Source organism: Panthera tigris, chromosome D3 (genome assembly GCF_018350195.1).
Source record: "Panthera tigris isolate Pti1 chromosome D3, P.tigris_Pti1_mat1.1, whole genome shotgun sequence".
NCBI lineage: Eukaryota > Metazoa > Chordata > Mammalia > Carnivora > Felidae > Panthera > Panthera tigris.
In genome coordinates this window covers 46,918,822-46,927,424 of record NC_056671.1, presented here as the reverse complement: position 1 = coordinate 46,927,424, position 8,603 = coordinate 46,918,822, and the positions used below count along the sequence as shown (strand labels likewise).

Genomic DNA, 8,603 nt, shown 5'->3' with positions numbered 1-8,603 from the left:
ATCTTCAAAAAGTCCTGTGAACTGACCAATAATTACTTTAAATATAAGTGGACTAAATTCTCTAATCAGAAGACATAGAGTAGCTTCATGAATAAGAAAAATAAATAAATAAAGACCCAACTATATGTTGCTGACAAGGGATTCACTTCAGCTTCAAGAACACACATAAGCTAAAAGTAAAAGGATGGAAAAAGATATTCCATGCAAGCAGAAACCAAAAGAGAATAGTAGGTGCTATGCTTATATCCTACAAAATAGACTTTAAGTCAAAAGCCATTATAAGAGACAAAGTTCCTTATATAAGGATAAAAGAATAAACTCATCAAGAGGAAATAACAATAGTAAACACATACGCATCAAACACTGGAGCATATATATATAGTAAATATATATAGTAAATATATATAGTAATATATATAAATATATATATATATATATATATAAAGTAAATATTTTATATATATATATATAAAGTAAATATTAACAGGGGCACCCGGGTGGCTCAGTGGGTTGAATGTCCAACTCTTGATTTCGTCTCAGATCATGATCTCACAGTTTGTGAGAGTGAGCCCCAAATCAGTCTCTGCACTAACAGTACAGAGCCTGGTTGGGGTTCTCTCCCTCTGTCTCTTTGCCCCTCCCCTGCTCACATGCATGCTCTTTCTCTCAAAATAAATAAATAAACATTAAAAAATAAAGTAAATATTAACAGCTCTGAAGACAGAAATAGCGATATAATAATAGTAGGGAATTTCAGTAGCCCACTTTCAACAATAGGTAGATCATACAAACAGAAAATCACTAAAGAAACATTGAACCTGAACAACACTTCAGACTAAAAGGATCTAACACACATGTTAAGAACATTCCATCCAACAGCAGCAGAATACACATTCTTCCCCAGTGCACATGGGACTTCTTCAGAATGGATCATATGGAGGTTCCTCAATAAATTAAAAGTAGAATTACTATATGATCCAGCAATCCCATTTCTGAGTACATATCTAAAAGAAATAAAATTACCATCTTGAAGAAATCTCTACATTCCCATGTTCATTGAGGTACTATTCACAGTAGCCAGAATATGGAAAGAATCTAAGAGCCGGTCAACAGATAAATGGAAAAAGAAATGTGGTATAAACAATGGAATGTTATACAGCCTTAAAAAAGAAGGAAATCATGCAATGAAGGACATTATGCTAAGTGAAATAAGCCAGAGAAAGACAAATATCACAGATTCTCACTTATATGTGGATTTTTTGTTCAAAGTCAAACTCATAGGGGTTCCTGGGTGGCTCAGTCAGTTAAGTGACCAACTCTTGATTTCAGCTCAGGTCATGAGCTCATGGTCAATCAAGCCCCAAGTCAGGCTCTGCACTGGGCATGGAGGCTGCTTAAGATTTTCTCTCTCCCTCTGCACCTCCCCCATGCTCCCTTGCTCTCTCTCTCTCTCTCTCTCTCTCTCAAAAATAAATAAATAAATACATACATACATAAATAAATAAATACATAAATAAATAAATAAACAAACAAATAAAAGACAAACTTATAGCAACAGAGAGTAGAATGGAAGTTACCAAAGGCTGAGAGATGGAAAAAAGGAGACATATTGGTCAAAGGGTAGAAATTTTCAGTTATAAGATACAAGTTCCGGAGACCTAATGCCCAGTGTGGTGGCTATAGCTATTAACACTGTATCGTATACTTGAAATTTGCTAACAGAGTAGATCTCAAGTGTTCTCAGCGCACATACACAAAAAATGGTAACTGTGGGAGGTGATGGATATGTTAAGTAGTTTGATGGTGGTGGTCATTTCACAACGTATACATATATCGAAATATCACATTGTCTATCTTAAATATAAATAATTTTTATTTGTCAAAAATAAATACATAAAAATAAAAATCAAAGTCCTGTGAGCTATACATAGCTGTATTTCTTCTTCATTGTATAAGATTGTTGGAAGTTCTGAGATTTTTCCCCCATTTTTATTTTTTTGGATGCCCCACCCCCTCAACCCCCCACCCCGTACATGAACCTGGGTCACTGCAATGATTTTTTGCTGCCAATACATATCAGTTTCCACAGTTATTCCAAGAAACACACACTGTAGGTCCTTGCTTCTCTACAGATGGTGCCTACATCATGTTAAGCAAACAGGTTAACTGAAACAATATGATGTTGGCCTTTGCTGAGTGAAAAAAGGGACTCCATTTGCAATTTCATGTTTGATGTATTTTGTGCATTGTAGGTACTCAATAATGCTGGTTAAATGAATAGTTGTAAAAATATGCTGCTGGTAAATAAATTCTGAAGTCTTGGCTTCAATTAACATTTTAGATAGGGAAGATAAAAATGATAGCTCCACATTCAACATTTGTCAAGAAGGATGTAGCCTGAGGGGCAATGTTACCAGGGTGCAATTTAAATAGCACCACCACAATAATTAGTTGAGTAAAAGGAAATTGATTCTGCATATTTTTTTAATCTATGCATTATGTACACACATAAAGCTTAAACTGGTTTAAACATTGAGGTGATTTATGTAAAAGCCCAGCAAGTATGACAGAAAGTATATTCAGATGGGAAAGGTATTGTCATCTGAAAATATGAATGTGCTTGTGGTGTCTTTCTGGCAATCTTAATTTTACTGCTCTGAACATAAACATTTATATGGCGAAAGAACATAAAAGTCTCAGTTTTTTCAAAGGCACTTTCAGGTATGTCGCTTATAAAACAGCTCCTCATCCTGGAATGGCACTGTAGGCAACATACACTGTCTCTTTATCAACCGTCCAAACTCCTGCATTTTGCAACAACAGAATCCAACAAAGAAAAATAATTAATCAGATGTACCTATCAATTAAATTTGCATCCATGGAAATTTGAATCTCTAACCTTGGTTTTGTGTAACCTCTGGCCATTTATTTGCTAGTCACCCGCCACGTGTAATATAATTGTCTGTTGGTATGTCTTAGCCAGTCTCTGAGTCAGCTCATTGAACAGAGACTGGATCCTCCTCTATGTATCATGCCTGACGAATAAAAGGCTTTCAGGAATGCTTATTACAGGAGTGAATGCCAATGATCTGATTATTTGCTCTTTGGGGCCTCTCTGAGATTTATAGTTATGATGTCAACCTCAAGTTCTCTCTGTCCTTTCTTGAGTCATCTTGTCCAACCTCATACTCGCAGCTCGCATTGCTAGAGCATGTGTCACACTCAGGAGCTGTGCACCCCTAAATGCATTCTCATTCAACCTTTAACACCAGCCTGGAGGGTTGATGTTCAGATTATCATTGGATTCATTCTCAGAAGATTTCACTGAAGTTTGAAGAAGTTAAGTGTTTTGCCTGAGGTTACACAGCTAGAAAGAGACCAGCTAAGAGTTAAGTCTCTATCTGTTGGATTCCAGAGCTTCCATGTGATTTTAGGCATTTCACTAAAATTCTGAACTGGAAATGAGCCAAAGAAAAAGCTGAGTGCCCATTAGTAATGGATAAAAAGCATCTTGTCTCTGAGGACCTGGGGGCTTGTAAAAATTCCAAGAGTTCTTCATCTCTTCCATCTTCTGTGCCCTCGGTGGAGGCCTTGAGCTTGAGTTACTAACAGAGAGAAGTGGGAGGGGAGATGCTCCCCTGAGTAGTGATCTGCGTCTCCACTGGAAGATGACTGTGGGAAAGGGCCAGGGGGGGTGGGTAGAAGCAGGTGACACTTTCTTCTGGCTTTAAATGCACAGCCTGTCTATAGCAGTGGTCCTGCAGTTCTGTACCAGAAGCCAGTACAAAAGCAAGATTCAATTATGGATTTCACCTTTACATAGCTCTAGGGGGAGAGAAGTATATTAATTAAATTTAACCACTGTTGAGTTCATCCAACTCCTCCCATGCTTACCAGGGGCATCTCCATAAAGAGTGCGGTGTCTGCGAGCAGCCAGAGTGAGTATCTACTACGTGTATGATCCAAGGGAAGCCAAAAGGCCCATGGCCTCCCTCCCACGCCTTACTTAGCCTGCTCCAGGAACAGAGCCTTCCACCATTGATCTTCTCCACAGCCTATAGGCTGGGCCAACCTCCTCCCTCCAAACTTCTCCCACAACATCCTTTGCAAACAAGTATACAACATCATACAGCATATGTGAAAGAACAGCAAAACTGTGAGTCGAAGAAAGATCTCTCTATCCCTCCCAACTCAATTCTAGCATTCTAGTGGTAGATGGAGTACGTGGTGAATCTGTGAGCAAGGTCTCTGGGGGTGATCAAACAGAGGTGGGCGGCCATTCAGCCAGATCCTAGTGGGGATCCTGCATTAGGCAGAATGTTGGAAGAGGTGGTCCCTAAGATGTGACTCTCTAGTTCTATGAGTACAGTGCTAAGTCTGAGTGTGGTACAGACTGTCAACAATCCAGGTGTTCAGACAAAGGGGAAATGGTGGCTTTCCAATGGGTTATTCTGAAGACAATTTGCAAGTGCCCAACCATCTCTTTGTCACCTAAATCAGATCATTAACAATGGTTACTCCTTGATAGGATATTATTTCTTTGTTGTGTTGCTTATTTATAATCCAACCTTGTCTCAAAGAAGCTCTGAGGTGACTGTAATGTAAATTGGACAAAGCAAGAGTATTAAAAATGCAGACACAGACCTAGAAACCTCCCAAACCCTGGAGCCTAGCAGCTAGCCATAGTATTTCCTGTATATGGAACAATAGTGACATCCAGTGGTCAATTAAATTATACCCAGATGAGGTTTGCAATTTGTCCCCAACCTAGAAATAATTATACTGGGAAAATTATTTTTTGAGCCACTCAATGTGGGGCTGTTCTGAACTTCAAGAAAGACTTGATGTGTCCTCAAATGCAGGAAAAGACTCTGTCTCCCAGCCTGCAGCTTTAATGTCTGCAGACAGGATTTGCTCAAATGTAGGAAAAAAAGAACTCTCTACAGCCTCATCTATAAAATGGAGCAGGTAATAAACTACCTGCCAAATTGGAGCCAGCAATGAGTTGCCACGGGAAGCACAGTGTGTGAGGACAGCCATAAATGCACACCGGAGGAAAAAAGGAGAGAAGGTATTCCATAAGTCAAACACAGAACAAAGAAAGGAAAGCTGAAAGAATGCGGCCAGATTAATGGTCTCTCAGGCAGAGAACGGCATTGAGGGTAAGGCCTTTGGCTTATTTGCTGCCGTATCCCCAGCACTTAGCATGGTATCCAGCACATGGCAGGTGCTCAGATGGTCTTTTACTCCATGAATAAATGAATGAATGAATTGAGGGGTTTTCAAGCATTCTGTCCTAAAGGACCTGCCAGTTAGAGATGAGGCAGGTCTGCTCAGCCCAGTTTTGATCTGCCCATTGCCCTGTATCTGAAGACCAGCAGGAAAGATGAAGACTCAAAATGATCTTACTGATCTGAGAGTGAAAAGCTGAAACAGTAAAGTGGTGTCCGTAAATCCTATGTCTGTGTGGTTTATACTGAAAATGTACGTGTTTAGTTATCTGATTCACTAACAGAGGTATTCAGCAGCTGACCCACTCACTAGTTAAGTAGTGGCCCAGGAGAACAAAACAGGAACCTGTGATAAGCAGCCCCCAAGGTCAAGGTTCAGACAGTTCCTGCTTTATTCCCTTGGGTCCTGACAGCCAGACTTAATCAGAGGCCAATCTAAAGAGCCTTTTGGGCAGACGTGCTCTAGATGGTTTTGCATAAACCGTAGCTTTAGATTATTTATCTAATTTTAAGTGAAATATTTGTAACAAGAAAATAGCATTCAATACAAACAATTTTCTTTAATAACATTTTAGGGGCCAATTACATAGAAAAATGTCTTTATTGTTTAGAAGATTTTATGACTAAATATGTTGATCACATTGATAGTGTTAGCAAACAAAGCAAAAATTTCAAAAATATAGTCCACATCATCTTATACTATTCTCCTCTGGATCCATCTTTGTGGAGAGGGAGTTAAAAGAGTCTTAAACTACAGCGAATGTCATTTTTGCATAGCCTGTAAAAAAACCAAAATGGCCAAAAGTGATGATTTCCAATTCATGTAATAATTCATCATCCTATAACTTCACCAAAAAAATGTAATAAAACATGATATTCTTGGTAACAGTAGTATGTCTGAGATTCTAATTATAATAAAATACAGAGAAATCCAAGGCAATATCTTCCTAAAACTGTAATTAGTATAAAAGAGCATAAAGTCTTGGAACAACAAAAACACATTTGTATTAAGAAGATCATTCTTGGCCATTACTAGAAAATTGTGAATTCGTGAAAAGCCACATGTATATAAATTGTTAGCACAATTATTATACTCTTCTCCCCACATGAAATATGATAATATCAACATTACCAGCAATAATAAATTAAAGAGTGTGCATGTGAATTCATTTAACGATTTTACTATGTCTTCTGTGCAGATGGGCTGCAGTCTAGATTAAAGTAAAGATTTGTGAGATTCACGAATTGCGGAAATGAATCATTACAAATACAACACAGTCTTCCTGCTTATGGGTTCTCCCATCAGCAAAATGTCATTCGCCTTCTAACATAATACGTAATTCCACAACTTCCCAAGAGCATATATGGCATCCTGGGAACCTATTCAGCCCTCAGTATGCACAAGTAAAAGTCCTTGTATGCGCCTTTAGTATGCAACTCTCAAGGTCCAAAAGCGCAAGTGTCAGAGAGAAGAGAAAGGTCCTATCAGAGACCAGAGAAAGGGGTCTTCTGCATCCGTAGTTATGGACGCCCGCCATACTTTGTCCCTGGATTCCATTTAATTCATTACGTAATACATAAAAGACACTATACGGAAATACAACTGTTTTCAAATGAAAGTCCACTTAAATTCATTTTCTGAGTGCTCACTTCAGCAGCACATATACTAAAATTGGAACGATACAGAGATTAGCATGGCCCCTGCGCAAGGATGACACGCAAATTTGTGAAGCGTTCCATATTTTTTATTCATGTTTGAGGCGTCTGGGTGGCTCAGTTGGTTGGACATCCGACCCTTGATTTTGGCTTAGGTCATGATCTCATGGTTCATGATTTGAGCTCTAAGTCTTGCTCTGTGCTGACAGTGTGGAGCCTTCTTGGGATTCTCTCTCTCCCTGTCTTTCTGCTTCTCCCTGACGCACACGTGCATACTCTCTCAAATAAATAAACTTTTTTTTAATTTTTTTTTAACGTTTATTTATTTTTGAGACAGAGAGAGACAGAGCATGAACAGGGGAGGAGCAGAGAGAGAGGGAGACACAGAATCTGAAACAGGCTCCAGGCTCTGAGCTGTCAGCACATAGCCCAATGCGGGGCTCGAACTCATAGACGGTGAGATCATGACCTGAGCTGAAGTCTGACGCTCAACCGACCAAGCCACCCAGGCGCCCCTAAACTTTTAAAAAATATATTTAAAAAATAATAAAATAAAATATTCATGTTTCATGGTCAGATTCTCCCATTAAAGTCGAGAACAAGATAAGAATATCTGCTATCATCACATTTGACAATGTCTTACTAGACAAGAAAAAGAAACTATAAGGATTAGAAAAAAGTAAAAGATCCTTTTTTGCTGATGGTATGATTATTTACATAGACTGTATAGCTCTCTGAGTAAACTACTGGGATTAGTAAGAGAATTCAGAGTTACTAGATATTACTAACACCAATAAATATCTTCTTGATATACCAGTGATTATGAAATTAATAGAAAAAAGATCTCATTCACGATGGCAATAAAATAAGAAATTTGGAAATAAATGTAATCAAAATATGTTTAAGACCATTATCTAGGAAATTCCAAGTTATTGTTTGAAAGCATAAAAGAAGATTTGAACAAATGAAGAACTATACCATGTCTGTGAATATGAGAAAGGTGTCAGTTCTTCCTAAGTTAAACCACGGTTTTGGTGCATTTACAATAAAAATCCCCAGGCGCCTGGTGGCTCAGTTGGCTAAGTGTCCGACTTGGGCTCAGGTCATGATCTAGTGGTCCTTGAGTTCAAGCCCCATGTCTGGCTCTGTGCTGACAGCTTGGAGCCTGGAGCCTGCTTCGGATTTTGTGTCTCCCTCTCTCTCCGCTCCTCCCCTGCTCACGTTGTCTCTCTCTCTCAGAAATAAATAGACATTAAAAAACATTTTTTTAAAATCCCAATAAAGTGATTTGTGCCACATGATAAGCTGATCTAAAAATTCATGTGACACACAAAAATAAATTCAAAATGGATGAAAGACCTAAATGTGAGATAGGAAACCATCAGAATCCTACAGGAGAAAACAGGCAGCAACCTCTTTGACCTCAGCCACAGCAACTTCTTACTTGACATGTCTCCGAAGGCAAAAATGAACTATTGGGACCTCATCAAGATTAAAAGCTTCTGCACAGCAAAGGATACAATCAACAAAACTAAAAGGCAACCAACGGAATGGGAGAAGGCATTTGCAAATGACATATAAGATAAAGGATTAGTATCAAAAATCTGTAAAGAACTTACCAAACTCAGCACCCAAAAAACAAACAATCCAGATGTGAAGAAATAGGCAGAAGACACGAATTGACACTTTTTCAAAGAAGACATCCATATGGCAAAC

The 8,603-nt window shown here is 38.5% G+C and overlaps 1 non-coding gene across 1 annotated transcript; it reads left to right on the top strand.

Annotated features, from left to right (window-relative positions):
- The first annotated feature begins 6,873 nt into the window (after positions 1–6,873).
- On the top strand, positions 6,874–6,977 carry LOC122232882. Its single transcript, XR_006210277.1, has one exon. It is a non-coding gene; the product is annotated as a U6 spliceosomal RNA (small nuclear RNA).
- The last annotated feature ends 1,626 nt before the right edge of the window (positions 6,978–8,603 follow it).